The sequence below is a fragment of the Chrysochloris asiatica genome, unplaced genomic scaffold (genome assembly GCF_000296735.1).
Source record: "Chrysochloris asiatica unplaced genomic scaffold, ChrAsi1.0 scaffold00103, whole genome shotgun sequence".
NCBI classification, from domain to species: Eukaryota; Metazoa; Chordata; class Mammalia; order Afrosoricida; family Chrysochloridae; genus Chrysochloris; species Chrysochloris asiatica.
This window is the reverse complement of record NW_006408621.1, coordinates 3,620,894-3,641,722: the sequence shown is the minus strand read 5'-3', so window position 1 is coordinate 3,641,722 and position 20,829 is coordinate 3,620,894. Positions and strand designations below refer to the sequence as shown.

At 39.4% G+C, this 20,829-nt stretch overlaps 1 pseudogene; it reads left to right on the top strand.

Moving 5' to 3' along the window:
• Window positions 1-4,989: 4,989 nt before the first annotated feature.
• On the top strand, window positions 4,990-18,055 carry LOC102824366 (annotated as a pseudogene).
• Window positions 18,056-20,829: the final 2,774 nt, after the last annotated feature.

The following is a 20,829-nucleotide window of genomic DNA, read 5'->3' as shown; positions in this document are numbered from 1 at the left end:
TATTCCTACCCATAGCGACCCTGTATAGGGTTTCCAAGGAGTAGCTGGTGAGTTTGAACTGCCAACCTTGCAGTTCAAACAGCTTTGCAGTCTGGCGCATTAACCCACAGTGTCACACCAGGACTCTAGAACTCCACTAGAGAGATGCAAATCAAAACAATAATGAAATATCGTCTTATATAGAAAACAACAAATTCTGGTAAGGGTGTGGAGAGACTGGGACCCTCCAACATTGCTGGTGGGACTGTAAAATACAGAAAAAGGTATGGCACATTCTCAGAAAGTTGGAAATAGTATGACCCAACAATCCCTCTATTTGATATCTATCCACAAGAAATACAAGCCAGGAGCATGTGGGGGAAGAAAGAGTCCCCACTGAATATTTTTCATCTTGTCTAGATGGGTTTTGTTAAAAGAGATGGGGATAAGATTCTTAAGATTCAATAGTGAGTAATTGTTATCATAACTAATTACGACAGTCACAATTGAAAAGGTAGAAGTTTTGTAACAAAATGGGGAAACAGTTAATCTTACAGTCCAGAAACAAAGAACCCTAGAACTATCAAGGGAGAAGAGCACAAGCAGAATGCGGGACCTTATCCAGAGAAGCAGTGACACCAAAGATGAAGGCAGAGATGGGGGCATGGAGAGGGGGAGCAGCTGAGGACTCTAGATGCATAGGAGGAGAGGGACTAAGAGAGAGTGGCCAGGAGGCAGATTTGCAGAATGTGCCCTTTGGAGGTGTAAATTATTATATATATCTATCTGAGTGTTTTTTAAAAAAAGAGCTAAAGTGTGTAGAGAGAAATACTGTTAACTGATGGTACATGGAGGGGATTGTAATCATTGTGATGAAACAAGTTGTATGATTTGTTGAATGTAAAATGAATGATCTGCCCTGTAAACTTTCACTCAATCCACAATAAAAACTCAAAGGAAAAAAAAAAATCATTCCATAATTGAGAGGAAAAAAGAAATACAAGCCAGGCCATGAGTAGACATATGCATACCAATGTTCACTGCAGCACTATTCACAATAGCAACAAGATGGAAACAGCTTAAATTCACATCAATGGATAACCAAACTTTGGTACTTATACACAATGGAATACTATGCAATGCTGAAAAATAACAATGAATTTTTGAAACACCTCATAATGTGGATGAACTGGAAGGATGTTATGCTGAGTGAAATAAGTCAATCACAAAAGGACAAATATTGTATGAGACTATAAAGGAGTCCCCCAGTGTGGTGCTGTGGGTTAATGTGCTGGATTGCAAACTTATTTGAACCACAATGTCAGTGGTTCAAGCTCACCAGCTGCTCCTTGAAAACCCTACACAGGGTCGCTATGGGTTGGAGCCAACTCAACAGCACTTAACAACAATACTATGGTTACCAGCCATGGGAGGGAAGGGAGAGTAATTCACTGGCTAGAGGGTTGTTGTTGTCAAGTGCCAACGAGTCAATTCCAACCCATAGTGACCCTGTATAGGGTTTCCAAGGAGCAACTGGTAAGCTTGAACCACCGACCTTGCAGTTCAAATGGCTTTGCAGTCTGGCACATTAACCCACAGCGCCACACTGGGTAGACACATGTTAACTCCGTAATGGGGGAGGACAATATGCAAGAAGGGGGAGGTTGGCAGAAGAATGATGAAGATAGGTGAAGACACATGGTGGTATGCGAGGAGTAAATGGGATAGAGGTAAATACCCAGTATGGAAAAACAAATGCTTTGTGTGTAGATACATGAACAGAGACACAGACTGAATGGGTATAGGAAGAAGAGTGGGATATATATAAATGTCTGAAAGAGAATAGTTTTACATGGGTAACCAACCATATGTACAAATTGGCTCAAACTTAATAACAATTGTGAGGATGGCACAGGACCGGGCATCACAGAAATGCACTTTGCCTATTCTTTGAGGGTAACAAGGACTCTTCTATGAGAATATCTAGGGTGGATGGGAAACCTTACTCTATCCACCCTACAGCTTTGATCTTGCCCCTTCCACCTTCTTTTTGCTCCCCAAACTCAAAGAACATTAAAAATAAAAACAAAAAACCATCATAATTTGAATCTTTTGAGGATGTGAAAACTGCAGTTTTTGATGTGGTAGCAATCAAAAGGTGAGGAATACTTGGTGGACTGATTAGAGGCAACATCACCTTCAGAAGTGTATAGACCTAGGTGGAGGCTATGTTAAGCAACAACAGCGTCACAGTTTAATTGTTGTTTAATAAAGGGTTCTATAATTTGGTAGCAATACTTTTTAATTTACCTTTTGTATTAGTTATAAATAAGTTGCTTAGAAAACTAAGCAAAGGGAAAAAAAAAGTATTAACTCCAGAGAAAATACAAAGGTAAACCTTAGAGGAGAAATAATATTGACTATGTTATACTGTTGTTAAATGCTGTCAAGTTGGTTCTGATTTAGAGTGACCTTGTGCAGGGTTTCCAGCAGAGCATCTAGACTAAAGCACACTGGGAGACGTGGCTGCTGGCCATCTATTGTCAGAAACCTGACAACGGAGACATTATGGATCACAGACAAACACTGAACTCCTTGCTTTGGGCTCATCATCAGGAGGGATACATCACTAGAGAAGGATAGCATGGTGGTGAAATAGAGCTAAGGAAGTTCAGGGAGGCCCCAGGTCATGTGGATTGCCACATTAGCCATAACAATGGTGAGAATGATGCAGGACCAGGAAACATTTTCTCTGTTTTACATAAGGTCACCATGAGTTGAAATTGACTCAATGGCAGCTAACAACAGCACATGTGTAAAGATTTTATGCATTTTAAACAGCATAGAAATGCCAAGATTTATATTTATTAAATAAACAATGGCTAGCACCCTACTAATGAGTCTGTCCCTGACTCACTGCAACCTCACGCAAGGTGGGATCTGACACTTAGAATTCATAGGATTTTTTTGTTGGCTGAGTTTCAGAAGTAAATCATCAGAGCATTCTTCATAGTCTGTCTTAGTTTGTAAGTTCCACTGAAATCTGTTCAACATCATAGCAACACTCAAGCCTCCACTGACAGATACATTGGCAGAGAGTCAAATCTGGGTCTCACTCATGGAAGGCAGGAATTCTACCACAGAGCCACCACTTCCCCCTGTAATAAAGCTAGCTTTGACACTTACCTGAAGTCCTCAGAAAACTGAGCTGAAAATCACTGCAATGGCAAGAAGACATCCTCACGAAAAAGAAACTGCTGCCGCCTTCTACCGAGTGTAAGGTCACTCTTTATGGAATGCCCATGAAGTCTGAAACCAAACTATAGCATTCTGTGTTATGCGCTAGATACGTATTCAGAGTGTATCAGTAGGTTCTTCCTGGGATTGTTTCTGTGCTATCTTGTCTGTTGTTGTCAAGTGTTGTTGAGTCACTTCTAACTCATAGAGACGCTGTATAGGGTTTCCAAAGAGCGGCTGGTGAGTTTGAACCACTGACTTTGCAGTTCAAACCTACCTTGAGGTTAAGTGCTTATTCTAGGATGCCACACCAGGACTCCCCATCTTGCTTGGATAACAAAAAAGTGTCCACATCTGTAATGTAGCGAAAGAAGTTGTATAAATGTAAATTTCCTGGTTTCGATCATGTAATCTTGTAAGATGATAATACAATAATATGTGAGATGCTCTCATTGGAGGGAGTTATTGCTTACGGGATACTGAGTTTCTGTTTGGGGTATAGATGGTGCTGATGATTGGGTAACATTGTGAATGTAATTGAATTGTACACTTAAAAGTGATTAAAATGACATATATATTTACCACACTAACAACAACAACAAAAAAGAATTCATCATTGAGGCTGAGTAAAGAGTACACATGAACTCATTGTACTGTTTTAGCAACTACTTGTGAGTCAAAAATTAATTCAAAACAAAATGTTAAATAATAATAGTGGCAAGATTTAATAAACATTGTTGCTGAAAGTAGACTTTGACTCATGCAGACCCCATCTGTGTCTTGTTAGATCTGTGCTCCTCAGGGTTTTCTTTTCTTTCTTTCTTTCTTTGTCTTTCTTTTATGTTCCTTAGGGTTTTCGATGGCTGGGTGTTTTAATTGGTTTTGACATGATCAGATCTTTCACCCAAGGTGCCTTTGGGTGAACCCTAACTTTCAACTTGTTGTTTAACAGCCACATACATTGACATTTTATGCTACTCATGGGTAACCCAGGCTCAAAAGATGTCCCAGTCCTGGTGTGGTGCTGTGGGTTAATGAGCTAGACTGCAAAGTTGTTTGAAACACAATGTTGGCAGTTTAAGCTCACCAGCCATTCCACAGAAAACCTATATAGGGTTGCTATGGGTCAGAACCAACTCTACAGCATTTAACAAGGCATCCTGGTGTGACACTGTGGGATAATATACTAGACCTCAAGGCCAGTTTGAAGTTCAAGTTCAGCAGTTCAAACTCAACAAAATTAACTCCTTGAAAACCCTATACAGGGTCACTATGGGTCGGAACCAACTCAACGGCACTTAACAACAACAAGAATAACAACAAATTGCACCTGGGATACAAAGAGACGAATTCTGACAAGAACACTGGATTGTGCTACGGCAAGTAATAGCCTGCCTCGACACCCATAGTGCACGGCTCTGTTCTTGCCAAGAAGGAATGGTCTTTCACCAGTCCAGGTTTTGGAACCAGTTGCTCAGTATCTCCCCTCAAACTGTTTTATTTATGTCATTAAGAAAAGTTACTGGTTGCAGTTATGATTCTTAAAGAACAGACACTCTACTTACTTTCAGAAAACAAAGTTAAAAAATCAGTAGCCCTGGGTAATCTGGAATCCTAACTTTGGTTTATTTAAGGAATGCCAAGAAGTCGTGTGCCTCTGGCACTGTGGGTGGAGGGATTTCCCGCATGGTAAATCACTAATGCAAGCTACTTTGAAAGTTCCAGGCTTCTTGGCACCCAAGGATTATATATGAATAATCCTCTCCACTCCCCATGACGGTTGAAGGCCTTTCAAAATATTTCCTAGTTCTTAGCCAGCTTCTGCCCTTTGATCTCACAGGGGAGAATGCAAGTTATCAAGCTGTTTATACCCTAGACTACCTGCAGTGAGTGAGTCTCCAACTTTAGTGTACATAGGAATCTTCGGGTAAAGATACAGATTCTCTGGTCACACTCTGAAACTTAGGTTCAGTGGATCTGGGATGAGGCCATGTTATCTCCAATACTGCTGATGATGCCAGCCGATCTGATGCATGTTGTCCATAGAGCATGCAGTGAAAATCTCTGGCAGAAGGCACTTTCTTACTGAAGATAAAGAAAATGGCTTACCATCCGCGATTTAATGAAGAGACGTTATGAAAATCCAGCATCAGCTCTGAGTTATCCAAAATGAACGCAATTGTGATTCATCAGCCCAGTTCTGTGTTAATTTCCCCTTTAGCAGTTAACCACTTGGGAGCATGATGATTCCATTCGAGAAGCATTGTACTGCTAACCACAAGGTCTGTGGTTCGAACCCACCAGCTGCTCTGTGAAAGAAAGATGAGGCTTTCTGCTCCCACAGAAAAAAAATTTCTTAAGCCCAAAAACCCTGTACACGGTTGCTATGAGTCAGAATTGACTTCAAGGCACTTACAAACAGCAGATAATCAGATAAGAGTATAATTTTGGAATTATTCATTCTTTTTACTTATGAAATACAGCGTTGATGTTTTCATTTTGATAAGCCTAATTGGGACAATATGAAGCCGAATTCCCTGGTGGTTCCCCCAACCCCACCAGTGGCAAGTATTTGCAATTTGAAGAGACTGGCTTCTTTTAAAGTTGTAAATAAGTAGAAAGTTTAGGAAGTAAATTGTATTTTAAAGCTAGTCTCCAAACAGGATAATTTTTTTCTACTTCAACCCAGTTCATATTTTGCTTTCTGAACAGTGTTCTTCTTAGCTTCTCATTTACCTTCAAACTTGACCATTTATCAATTTTTAAGTACAAGATTTTTGTCCTCAGCAGGACTGTGAGTTCTGGGTAGAGCAAAATTATTCTACCCTCCTATAGAGCTTTTCCTGTTCAATAAATATTTTTTGTTTGAATCCATGAATAAGTCTAGATGAGCAGTTAAACCACCTTCACTGGATAAATTAGTTATGAGGGGGAAGGAACATAGACTACTTAGAGCACTAAATTTCAAGTCAGAAGAACTAATCTATGGCTCTGCCATTTGCTATCTGCAATGCTATATAACAGAATTATAACCTAAGTAACAACTGTAACTTAAATAGTCATTTAAATGTTTTAGTTAACTATACAGCTCTGGTAGCGTAGTGGTTATGAGTCGGGCTGCAAACCTCAAGGTCAGCAGTTCGAAACTACCAGCGGTTCTGTAGGAGAAAGATGAGGCAGTCTGTTCACGTAAAGATTTACAGCCTCGGAAACCCTGTACAGGGTCGCTATGGGTCGGAATCAACTCGACAGCAATTAACAACAACATATTTAAAAAGGCAAAAATAAACAGGTGAAACTAAGTTTAGTAATACTGAAAATAGGGCATGGAGACCACCTCTGACCTCTTCTGACCTCACAAAGGGAGAGGAGGAGAAACACATCAGCTCAAGGCGGATTCCTCCAGTCTCCTTTACTAAGAATGACAACAACTAGTCCCTCCCAAGGCACTCTCTGATTATCTGCTGGTCAGGAAATTCATTGTAATGGCCTCACAGAACTCACAGACAATATTGGCAATTATGGGATTTATTAGAGAAGTTAACAGATTACAATTCAAAATCAGAAATGCTCAGGAGACAGTTCTTTCTGTCAGGAGCACTTCTTCTCAGTTGTGTTCACAAACACGCTTCTCTCTCTGGTTCTCAGCCTCTTAGCCACATGGTCCCTTGACCTCTGTCCTGCTCAAGCAAGTGTTACAAAGCTCCTTGAGTGCTGCTGCTAGATGTCCAAAGGGCACTTCACTGTGCAAGCCAGCCTCCTGCCCAAAGACACTCAACTTTACTCACCCTGTGGGCCAGGAAGCTGCTGCTTTTGTCTTGTGCTCTGGCTGTTGATTCCGTTGTTTCTCTGGAGTCACAGCTCTGTCTCCTGGATTGAAGAAGTGCAGCATGGGTATCTCAGGGTCATCCTGACCTCATAGGAGGAAGTCCTGGTGGCACAGTGGTTAAAACACTGCACAGCTAAATAAAGGTCAGCAGTTAGAGAACCTGCCAACTTCTGTATAGGAGAAAGATGAAGCAGTTATCTTCAGTTAAGAGTTGTTATTCGGCTGGGGACTCTGGACTCAGGGAGGGAGAGGGCCTGTGTGTTGATGGCCAGGGGGCAGGCTTGCAGGGTGTACCCTTTGGCTGTTTTATGATGCATGCAGGGAATTGTAATCATTGCAATGAAATAAAATAAGATCGGATGAATGTAAAGCTAATGTTCTCCCATGTAAACTATCACATAATTCACAATTAAAACTTAAGAAAAAAGAGTTGTTATTAAGTGTTGTGGAGTCAGTTCTGACTGATAGTGACCCTGTATAGGGTTTTTCAGGAACAGCTGGTAAGTTTGAACCACTGATCTTACGGTTTTGCAGTCCAGCGCATTAGTCCACAGTGCCACACCAGGTCTCAGTTAAGCCTTGGAAACCCTATGGAACAGTCCTGTCCTATAAAGTTACTATGAGTCAGAATCGATTCAGTGGCAGTGGCTTTGATTTCCTTTTGGACTTTATAGGGTTTTAAAGATGTTACTTTGAGAACTAAGGTGTGCCTGGCCCCAGCCATGGTATTTTCAATAGCTTCATATGTATAAAAAACTAAACAGTGAATAAGTAAGACCGGAGAAGAATATATCCATTTACATTATGGTGTTGGTGAAGAATATTAAGTATACCATGGAATCCCAGAAAAACAAGCAAATCTATCTCAAAAGAGGTACAGATGGAATGTTCCTTAGAAGTAAGGATGGCAAGACTTGGTTTCCCATAGATTGGATATGTTATCAGGAGGCATCAGTTCCTGAAAAAAGGATGTCATGCTTAGTTGACAAGGTGGATTGACACAGTAGTGGCACCAATGGACTTAAACATCGAAAATATTGTGAGGATGGCATAGGACCGGACAGTGTTTCATCCTGTTGTATATGGGTAACTATGAGTCCTAACAACAACAATAAAGAGTGCTAAGAACCAAGGCATAGTGGTTACGAAACGGGCTGCGAACCACAAGGTTCGAAACTACCACCTGCTCCACGGGAGAAAGATGAGGCGTTCTGCTCCCGTAAAGATTAACAGCCTTGGAAACCCTGTGCAGGGTCGCTATGAGTTGGAACCGACTCCACGGCACACAACAACAACAAGAATCATCTTTGCAAAAAAAGTTGTGCTATCTTCAACCAGAGTTTTAATCCATATAACCAAGTCACTGCCGCCAACATTCATTGATGTCCAAGGCTCAGTTGCTGGGGTTTCCATGGTCTCTGCTGGAAGCACAGGGCAGAGTTAGGCAATAACCTGACTCTCCTTAATCCCTCAATCCCCTGTTGAGAGACACAGAAATTACAACTCTTACTTTACCAGCTTTATGGCTGTCATCTGCTTCCTCATTCTGTACACCTTCAAGAGTCTCCTTGCCCCTACCTGCCCCAACACCTCTGATGTCTAAATAAGGATAGTAAGTGTGACTCACGGCAGCCTTCTCATGCTGGAGACTGTGGGACAGCCCGAGGGGCTTTGTGCGCTGTGTTCCTCCTTTGGACCAGACTTTCAATCTTCATCTTGACTTTTTCTGCTGTCAAGCCAGTTATCCTCAGCTGGGGACTGCTTTAGGCACCAACTTTAATCACAGAATTCACCTTTTATTGATTCTCCTTATTAAGTCTGGAAGTCCCCAATGATTAACATAATTTGCATTATGTTGTTGTTGTTGTTGTTAAGTGCCTTCGAGTCAGTTCCGACCCATAGCGACCCTGTACAGGGTTTCCGTACCTCTGTGATTTATCAGTAGAACATTTATTGGAATAAGAGAGAGGCATGTATATAAGTTTCTCTGAACCTGAGTTCACAACAGTCATCAAAGTTGAACATTTATGCATGTTAGGCACATGCTTTTTTTAAAGTGAATTGTATGTTTGATCATTCTTCTACCAATGAGAAAATTTAGTCCAAAGATTTGAAATGTCTTGTTCAAATTCACAAGAATTTATTTACATTAATATCTGTTTCTCGAACACTATAATGGAATGTGTAATATTCATCTGCTCAATATTCCTTCCTCTGAAAAAACTGCATTTCTGTACTTGGTGTGATGATTCTGGGGTGCCTCAACCTTAACATCTGTATGAATCTCAGCTGACCCTAGAAGTGCTTGAGATATGGTACACCTCCCATGCGCCCAAAAGAGTAATTAGAAAGGATGGTTTCCATGCTCCCCAGTCATCTGGGGGTGACTGAATCATATCACAGAAGTGAACTTGGTATAGACATGTATACATTTCTGTATATGTTCCTTGTACTTGCTCTGCATTTGTGGTTCAAATTTCACTTTTAGTGACGATTTCAAAGATTATTTCCTGTGATTTAGGAAGTTGTATGTTTTCACACTTCAGATTTTGGTACTTCATCTTTCTAATTGAGAATACTATGTTCAAAATTCCCCTAACGGGGTAACCGTTGATTACAATAGAGTACATGGAACTTTTTGTGGGAGTGATGAAATTTTTCAAGAGCTTCACTGTGATGGTGGTTATACTGCTGTGTACAGTTTTAAAGCTCATAGGCTAAAATACTGAAAACAGCAAAGTTTACTTCTGAGCAGTTAGAAGAATAGTGGCAAAAACTGGGGTCACATACTCACATTTTAAAATCAGAAAATTGGGAATGAGAATGAGAATAGATAGGAGGCCACCTACTATCTGTAAACTACATCTCAATAAAAAAAGAAAACCGAAAGTCCTCCCTAAGAAATGTTTATGTTCTTTGTCGGTGGTGGTGTTGGTGGTCTCAGGTGCCATGGACTCAGTTCCCATCCATAGTGACCCTATTGTTGTTAAGTGCCATTGAGTCGGTTCCAACCCATAGCTACCCTGTACAGGGTTTCCGAGGGTGTAAATCTTTATGGGAGTAGAAAGCCTCATCTTTCTCCTGCAGAGCGGCTGGTAGTTTCGAACCGCTGACCTTAAGGTTTGCAGCCCGATTCGTAACCACTACACTAGACACTATCATAATAAAATGAGGCACTGTCTGGTCCTGTGCAAACTTCACAATAGTTGTTATGTTTGAGGCCATTTTGCTGCCACTATGTCAATATATCTCATTGGGGGCAGGAGGGCTTCCTCTTTTTCATTGACCCTCCGTTTTGCCAAGTATGATGTCGTTCTCCAGAGTCTAGCCCTTTCTGAAAATATGTCCAAGGAATAAGAGACTAAGTCTTACCATCTTCGATTTTAAGAAGTATTCTAGCTGTTTGTTTTTCTGGAAGTCCATGGTACTTTTAATATTCTTCCCCAGCACCATAATTCAAAGGCATCAATTCTTGTACAGTCTTCCGTATTCATTGTCCAACTTTCACTTGCATATGAGGTGATTGAAAATACCATGGCTTGGATCAGGCACATGTTAGTCCTCAAACTGACAACTTTAACACTTTAAAGAGGTCTTTTGCAGCAGATTTGCCTAATGATTTCTTGACTGCTGTTTCCATGAATGTTGATTGTGGATTCAAGGAAAATGATGTTTGACAACTTTAGTCTTTTATCTGTTTATGATGCTGCTGTTTATTGATCCAGTTGTGAGTATTTCTGTTTTCTTTACATTGAGGTGTAATCCATATTGAAGGCTGTAGTTTCTGATTTTCATCAGTTAATATTTCAAGTCTTCTTCACTTCCAGCAAACAAGGTTGTTTCATTTGCATATTTCAGGTTGTTAAAGACTCTTCTTCCAATTCTGATGCCATATTCTTCTTCATATAATCCAGCTTCTCAGATTATTTGTTCAGTACACAGAATAAGTATGGTGAAGGAATACAGCCTAGCACACATCTTTCCTGATTTTAACCCATTCACTATCCCCTTCTTCTATTCTCACAGCTGCCTCTTCCTGGTCTATATATAGGTTCCTCATAAGCACAGTGAAGTGTTCTGGAATACTCATTCTTAGTACTGTTATCCATCATTTGTTAAGCTCCACACAGTCTAATGCCTTTGCATAGTCAATATAGTACACGTAAATATTTTTCTGGTATTTTCTTTGTTTTACTGATCCATCTGATGTCAGTAATGATATTATTTGTTCTACCTCCTCTTTTAAGGAGCTCTGGTAGTGTAGTGGTTACGAATCGGGCTGCAAACCTTAAGGCCAGCAGTTCAAAACTACTAGCCGTTCCATGGGAGAAAGATGAGGTGTTCTGCTCCCAAAAAGATTTACAGCCTCGGAAACCCTGTACAGGGTCGCTGTGGGTCAGAACTGACTCGAAGGCATTTAGCAACAACAACAACAACCTCCTCTTTTGCATCCGGCTTGACTTTTTGCCCGTTCCCTGTGGATATACTGCTGTAATTCTTTTTAAATTATCTTCTTTACTTGCATTTGATATTAATGATTATTTCTACATTCTGTTAGATCCTGTTTCTTTGGAATGGGCACAAATATGGGTCTCCTTCAATCAGTTGGCCAGGTAGCTGTCTTCCAAATTTCTAGGTATAGTGAGCACCTCCAGTGCTTCAACAGTTTGTTGAAAGATTTCAATTTGTATTCCATCAATTCTTTTTTTTCCAAAAGTTTTTATTAATTGAGTGAGAGTTTACAGGGCAGATCATCAGTTTTACATTAAACAAATCATACACTTTGTTTCATTACAATCATTATAACCCCCTCCACGTAATATCAGTTAACAGTATTTCTCTTTTTATTCATTTTATTCATTTTAGCTCTTTTTATTTTTTTTTTAAACACTCAGGCATGTATAATAATTTACACCACCAAAGGGCACATTTTGCAAGCCTGCCTCCCCGCCACCAGCTCTCAGTCCCTCTTTCCATGAATCTAGAGCCCTCAGCTGCTCCCTTTCTCCATGTCCCCATCTCTGGTGTCGCTGCTTCTCTGGATAAGTTCCGCATTCCGCTTGTGCTCTTCTCCCTTAATAGTCCATCAATTCTTGGTGCCTGTTTTTTCGCCAATACTTTCAATACAGTTTAGACTTTTCTTTCAATGCCATCAGTTCTTGATCATATACTACCTCTTGAAATGGTTGAGCATTGACCAATATTTTTTGGTATAGTGACTTAAAGCATATTCCTTCCAACTTTTTTTTTTTTTTTTAACCTTTTATTGAGGATTAACTGAAGGTTTACAGACAAGATCATTGGTTTTACATTCAACAAATCATACGTTTTTTTTCCTCTCAATGACTGGAATCCCCTCCATGCACCAACAGTGATCCCACTTCCTCTATATGGTTCCTATTTCCACTCCACCCTTTCTCAACTTTGTCCTTAGGTAAATGTTATCCTTTTGGTCTTGAATGATTGACCATTGCATGGTGTGCATACCTTATGAGTGTCATTTTCCTCTCTACGTACCTATTTACTGTGTGGCTGGAAATTGGGCTATTAGGGAGAGTTCACGTCCAGATCTGGAGGGTGGCCAAGGACCACAGTGTCTGGTTCTTCCAGTCTCTTTCTGCCTAGTCTTTTTAAAAATAATTTGACTTTGGTTCCACAGTTTCTTTCACTCTCTCTGCCACCTTCTAAGGTGTCCTTCCTTTTTCTTTTTTCTTTTTTTTTTGATGCGTTTTGCATCATTCAATATTTTGCCCATAAAATCCTTCAGTATTACAAATCAAATCTTGAGTTTTTCGCTCAGTTCGTTCAGCTTGAGAAATGCTGACCGTGTTCTTCCTTTTTGGCTTTCTAACTCCAGCTCTTTGCACATTTCATAATAATACTTGGCTTTGTATTCTCTAACTACCCTTGGAAATTTTCTGTTCAACTCTTTTATTTCCTCATTTCTTCCATTCATATTACCTTCTCTACACTCAAGAGCAAGTTTTAGAGTCTTTTCTGATCTCCACTTTGGTCTTTTCTATCTTTTCTGTCTTTTTGGTGACCTTTTGCTTTCTCCTCATAAATGTCTAATGCATCAAATCTTTTCTTGAGATTGTCTCTACATTCAGGTGGGATATACTCAAGGTCCTGGTGTGGTGCTATAGGATAAGCACTGGAATGCTAATTGAAAGGTAGGTAGTTCAAACTCACCCTTCCTCGGAAACCCTACATAGTGTCTGTATGAGTCAGAAATGATTCAACGGCACTTCACAGCAACAACACACTCAAGGTCATATTTTGGCTCATGACTTGTTTTAATTTTCTTCAGCTGCAGCATGAACTTGCATATGAAAAACTGATGATCTCTTCCATAGTCAACCCCTGGCCTATTTTTGACTAATGTTATTGGTCTTCTCCATGATCTCTTCTCACATGTATAGTCAATTTGACTCTTGTGTATTCCATCTGGTGAGATCCATGTGTAGGGTCACCTTTTATATTTTGGAAAAAAGGTATTTGCAATGAATAAGTTGCTAATTTTCCAAAATTCTGTCATGCAATCTCCAGCATCATTTTTATCACCAAGGCCAACTTTTCTAACTATTGATCTTTCATCTTTGTTTCTAACTTTTTTGTTCCTATCACCAGTGATTATCAATGCATATTGACTGCATGTTTGATTGATTTCAGATGGAAAAGGTTTGTAGAATTCTTCAGCTTCTTCAACACTGACTTTAGTGGTTAGTGGAATAATAGTGGTATTAACAAATTTCCCTTATAGGCGTATGGATATTATCCTATCACAGACAGCATTGTACTTCAAAATAGAACTTAAAATGCTGTTTTTGTTTTTTAGATTTTTTTTTATTATGAATTGAGTGAAGGCTTACAGAGCAGATAATCAGTTTTGCATTTCATAATTCATACTTTGTTTCATTTTAATGATTGCAATCCCATCATGTAGCATCATTTATCCCCTTCCTCCCTATGATTCTTGTCTTTGTTCAATCTTTTTTTCGAACCCTTCTAAAATTTGTCCTTAGGTAAATGTTACCCTCCTGATCCTGAATGGTTGACCATTTGGGGTTGTGCATACCTCACCAGTGTTGTTGCTCCATATACCCATCTACTGCTTGGTTAGAAATTGAGACATGAGGATGAGTTCAGTTCCAGAGGATAACTAAAAGCCAGGGTCTAGGGTCCCTCCAGTCTCTTTCTGATCAGTAAACTAGGTCTTTTTAAAATAAAGACCTTCTCTGTCCAAGTCCTTCTAATGTGATCCCTATTAGAACAGTTGGTAGTGGTAGCTGGGCACTACTGGACTCAGGATTTTAGAGACTGATATCCATGTGGTTGGACTAATTGATTCCAAAAATCTTCAAATTTCATCACTCTTCTTTCCTTTGCATAGAGAGAGAAATTGTTAGTTGCACTTTAGATGGCCGCTCATGAGCTTTTAAGATCCCAGTTGCTACTCAAAAAGTATGATATAGAACATTGTCTTTGTGGATTATGCTATGCCAATTGACTATGGTATCTCCCAAGACTGTGGTCCTGATCCCCTAAGCCCATCAACTCATTTCCTCAAGATGTTTGGTAATATCTATGAAGTTTAATAGCTTTGTCACCTGTATGTCTTACCACATTCATGAATATGTTTGCAGCAAAGGTAAATACCCTTTGCTGGTACTTACCTTTGCTGCAAACATATTCATGAATGTGGTTAAAAAAAAAAAAAAGGTAAATATACAAATATCCTGTCAAACCTTTAAAATATCCTGTTAAACCTTTATAGATTTGTGGATATACTCCCATTCCCACTCTCCTTCCAGGCCCATTCAGCCAGTGTATCTGTTCATGTATCTACCCCTGGGTCACTGTAATTGCAGGATTGTACAGAACGGGATTTAACCTAATCCCATTAACTCCCTATGTCTTCTCCTACCTTCATCATTCTCTGCCCACTTCCCTCTTGCTGAAACACTCTTTTTGATGATGGTTGCAAAGCCCTTCTTTAATTTCTCATTCCTGGCATATGATTGTCTGATTCAAAATGGCCCATACCAATCCATTTCATCTCACTAATACCCAAGATGTTGATCTTTATGTGTTCCATTTAATTTTTGATGACTTCCAACTTTCCTTCATCCATACTTCGTATATATGTCTGCAGCTATTTCTTCCCATTTTGAATCTTGTCACATCAGCAAATGAAAGCCTCAAAATCTTTGCTCTCTTTATGCTATTAAGGTCAACTCTACTTTGAGGAGGTTGCTCTTTTCCAGTCATATTTACAGTGGCTTCCAAACTGAGGGACTCATCTCCCAGCACTATAGCTGACAATGTTCTGCTGTTATTCATAAGAATTTCAGTGGGAAACCATTCAGAAGTGCTCTACCTCTCTTTCTTCTTAATCTGTCTTAGTCTAGAAGCTCCTTTGAAGCCTGTCCACCATGGGTGACCAACTGGTATTTCAAATACCAATTGTATAGCTTTCAGCATCACAGCAACACACAAGCCAACATAGTATGACAAACTGACTAATGATCTCAATTTAAAAAATAAAAGGTCACAAAATGATATGTTTAGTTTAGTCCTACAATAGATATCTATGATTTTGGTCTTCCCAGAACACCTGCCTTCCTTGGGGAGTCTCCCCTTCCTGATTCCAAGTCCAGCTGTAACTGTCAAGGATAACTTCACCTCTTTCTCTTTGGTCAAAGAAAAGGCAGGCAAGCCTGACTGAGCTAAAAATAGCAACCTCATCTCTGTAGAACCAGCATTCATCTGTCAATTTGTCATATTGTGGCTTGTGTGTTGCTTTTATGCTAGAAGCTATGCTACCAGTATTGTAAACACAGCAGGGTACATCCATGGTAGACAGGTTCTAGCTGAGCTTCCTGACTAAGACAGACTAAGAAGAAGGAGAAGCAGGCTACTTCTGAATATTTAACCATTGAAAACCTTATGAACAGCAACAGCAGAATATTGTCAGATATAGTGCCAGGAGATGATTCCTTCAGGTTGGAAGGCACTTAAAGTTTGACTCAGGAAGAACTGCCTCCAAAAAGTAGAGGTGATCATGATGATGTGACTGGAGTCAAGCTTTTGGGATCTTCATTTGCTGATGGGACACAACTCAAAATGAGGGGAAAGAGATGCAAACATCCATTAATTATCACATGGAATGTATGAAGTATGGATCCAGGAAAATTGGAAATTGTCAAAAATGAAATAGAAGATGGAACTAGAGGCATGATGGCAGACTAGATAGATGGACTATGTGGACTCACTATAACAAAGATATGAGAGACAAAATAAAACAGACAGATGAAAATTCTTACACCCTGAACTTCAGGAAAAAGGTTAGAGAGGTAGACTAAGTGCTTTCTGGGAGGAGAAGCCAAGCAGGGATCGCACAAGAGGGAAACTGATGAACGCTGGCCAGACACACCTCAACCATCTCGTGAGCAGCTTTGACAGCAGAGGGAAGCCTGGCAGAGCAGATTCACACAGGCAATGGAAAAAGTGTGATTTCTTCTTTATCCCCATGCTCTCCTTGTTGTTGTTAAGTGCCGTCAAGTCGGTTTCGACCCATAGCAACCCTGAACAGGGTTTCCGAGGCTGTAAATCTTTATGGGAGCAAAATGCCTCATCTTTCTCCTGTGGAGCAGCTGGTAGTTTCGAACTGCTGACCTTGCGGTTTGCAGCCTGACAAAGGAGTAGATATAAAGCAACGGAAGCCTGAATTAATGAACTTGAAGATAAATCTCTCAATACAACTATGCTAGAAGAACAATCAGAAAAAAGAATGAAAAAGTCCGAAGAAAGTCTAAGAGCTATGTGGGACACCTGAAGAGGAACAACTTACAGGTGATCCAGATGCCAGAACAGAAAGAGACAAGCACAGAGAAAATTGTCCAAGAGTTGTTGGAAGAAAACTCTCCTAGCATCACAAAAGTCGAGAAGATAAGTATAAAATAAACTTAATGAATCCCAAACAGGATAGATTCCAAAAGAAAATCACCGAGACATACCATAATCAAACTTTCCAAAATCAAAAACAAGGAAAGAATCCTGAGAGCAGCTCTGGGAAAATGAACAGTTACCTACAAGAATAATCAGTAAGACTCTGATTTCTCAGCAGAAACCATGCAGGCAACAAGGCAATGGGGAGGGGGACAATGCATGGACTGAGTGTCACTTGTTGGGTTAGGTCTACTCCACTGTTGTGCATGGCACTGCTCTTCCAGGGCCAACCTGGGTGGACAGTTTGGAATCACTGAGGTCTCTTCTCTCTAGGGATGGTGAAGTTGGAGAAAGTCTTCCTGAATCCTCCTCCAGGTTGAACCACCTGCCAGAAGACACGTAAATGCTCTGAGTGGAAGCCAGAGCTCTCATCAGAGTTTGATGTCCATTCCATCACTGCTACTCAGTTCATGAAGGAAGATTCAGTTCTATGAAGGAAGAAATATCTGATGTCAGGAGAACTTTCTGTTTGTTCATCACCTTTGACCTCTTATTTGAAACATTACTGTGGATAATAGAGTTCAGTGTGAATGGAGGCATTGAGAACACATTAATTAGCAAAGGAAGTAGTACAATATGACTACTACTATTCTTATTTTGATATATTTCTTTTAGCAGTTTGTTTTATTTCAAGTGTTAATACTTGCATGTGCTGTATGCAGACTGTGCCATTAGTGGGCAATCATGTTGACAACCACATTGACCAGTGCCTTTTTATTAGCAAGAGTAATTCTTTCAAAGCTTTTTTTACAAGAAGCTTTTGGCTACATGCTGCCCATCATTTCATTCATCCTTGTCTGGATTGAGACCTGGTTCCTAAATTTCAAAGTGTTACCTCAAGAAGCAGCAGAAGAAAACAGACTCCTAAGAGTTTAAGATGCTTCAGAAAGGGCAGCACTTATACCTGATGGTCAGCTTTATTCTCCTGAATCTGAAGCAGGATCTGAAGAAGAAGCAAAAGGAAAACAGGAGAGTGAAAAACCACTCTTAGAACTATGAGGACTGTTTCCGTTAAATGTGAAAAACCCATGAGGTCTCCAAGAAAGCTGAAATGGTGACACTCACCTGCTGATTTTTGTTGAATGCTAATGGAGAATTTATTTATTGTAATACCTCACAGATATTTTACCACATACATGTAGTAGCCTGCCTGGGGCTCTTAAGATTCTCTAATGACCTACTCTGTATTCAGAGATACTGAATCTGATTTGTTCATAAAATGTTCTGGAAAAGTCTTATGCTATATTCCTAATTAAAACATTTCTTAACATATTAGCATAACACTTTTTTAGTAAATGAAATGCCTGTTTTGTTTTGATTCACAGATGGAATGTTTTCTTTCATGTCTTAGATTTATTTTATGTTGCTGTTGTTTTTAATACCCTACACTTCCCTACATTTTTAAACTCATGCACATTCATTCTTTGTACAGTTTTAAAACATTGATAAAATCCACCCTGGGTAGATAAGGATGGGAATCTTAGACATTGGCTACCTAAAATGAGGAAGCAATAAAGGCACAAAGTGACGGGCTTACAAATTTTCAAGAGGGAGTTTAATTTAGGAGTGTTTGGAAGAAGATAGAGTCCCCACTGAATTGTTTTCATCTTGTCTAGATGGGTCTGGTGAAAAGAGATGGGGATAACATTCTTATGATTCAATAGTGAGTAATTGTTATCATAACTAATTGTGATTGCCACAACTGTAAAGGTAGAAGTTTTGTAACATGAAGGGGTGAGTAGTTAATCTTACAGTCCAGGAACAGAGGACCCTAGGACCATCAAGGGAGAAGAGCACAAGTGGAATGCGGTACCCTATCCAGAGAAGCAGTGACACCAGAGATGGAGACAAAGATGAGGATGTGGAGAGAGGGAGTAGCTGAGGACTCTAGACTCATGGAAAGAGAAGTACTGAGTGCTGGCAGCCAGGAGGCAAGCTTGCAGAATGTGCTCTGTGGCTGTTTAAATCATTATATATCCTGAGTGTGTTTATGTACATCTCCCCACCCTACTCCCCACCCCCACGCTCCCGAAAAAGTAAAACAGAGGGAATGGAAGCAAATTCTGTTGAATGATGATGCACGGAGGAGATTGTAATCACTGCAGTGAAATGATGGTGTAAAGCCAATGTTCTCCCATGTAAACTATCACTCAGGTCTCAATAAAAAATTAATTAGTTAAATATTTTAAAATCCACCCTGTTAAATGAAAAAACAAAAACAAAAAAACCCAGAAGACAATGGGATGACATATACAAAACTCTGAAAGTAAAAGATTGCCAACCAAGGATCATCTTCAAAACTGTCCCTCAAATATGATGGCAGAATTAGGGCATTTCCTGATAAACAGAAATTAAAGGAATTTGTAATGACCAGACAAACTTTACAAAAAATGGTAAAGTATGTTCTTTGAACTGAGAACCAACAACAGCAGACAAGCTGAGACTACCATACATTATACCACCCAGAAATATTTATAAGTATTTAAAATAAAACAAACCTTCAAGATTGCATATAGGTAAGCAGAGATACCAATGGATAATGAAGTCAATTATAAAGCCAAAAGAGAGAATAGTGTAGATACAGAACTTCCAAATGGTAAGGAACTCAAGTAGATTTCAAGATAAAACAGAATACTTTAAGCAAGGAAAAAGGGTAACCTCAAAGAAAACTAATACACCAGTACATAAAAATTTAAAAAGAGGAAAATAAAAAGATTTAGTAACCATTAACACAATAGAAATGAAAATGACAAGAAACCCACACCAAATGAACTCAGTATAGAAAATTATGTGGAACAAAGAATCCAGCAGCACCACAAAAAAACACAGTGAAAAAAATGACAATTAATTCATACATATTGATAATTTCACTGAATGCAAATGGATTAACTGTACCAGTCAAGAACATAAAGAGCAGAATGGATAAGAAAACAGGATCCTTCATATGCTGTCTACAGAAGACATATCAAAAAGATGGAGACAGCGTAAATGCCCATCAACAGAAGAATGGTTAAACAAACTTTGGTATATACACAAAATGGAATACTATAAAACATTGAAGAATAATGATGAATCTGTGAAACACCTCACAACATGTTTGACTCTGGAGAACATTATGCTGAGTGAGATTAGGTTATCACAAAAGGACAAACATTGTATGAGATCAACACTGTAAAAAGTTAAAACAAAAAAAGGTTTTCTTGATAAAAGAAATCATCTATGATATTTAGTGGGGGGGTTATTTATGGGCTAAAGGGTAGACACATGTTAACATGGGTGACAGGGCAGTCAATATACAAGAGAGAGGTTGGCAGAGGAAAGATGAAGATGAAAGTATTGGGAGACACAGGGAGAAATACAATAGTTAAAGTGAATAAAGGTAAATACTGTTAACTGTTGATATATGAATGAGATTGCAACCATGTAATGAAGCAAAGTATATGATTTGCTGATTGCAAAATTGATGATCTACTCTGTAAACCTCCACTCAATTCACAATGAAAAGTCAAAAAAGAAAAAAAAACAAAAAAACAAATGAGTTGAGCAGAAAATTTCAAAGGGCAGCTCAAGAAGACAAAGTCAAGTATCATAATGAATTGTGCAAGGATCTGGAGCTGGAACACCAGAAGGGAAGAACACACTCAGTATTTCTCTAGTTGAAAGAACTGAAGGAAAAACTCAAGTCTCGAGTGTCAATATTGAAGGAATCTATTGGGCTGCTAACCTCAAGGTCGGCAGTTCAAAACTACCAGCCATTCCACAGGAGAAAGATG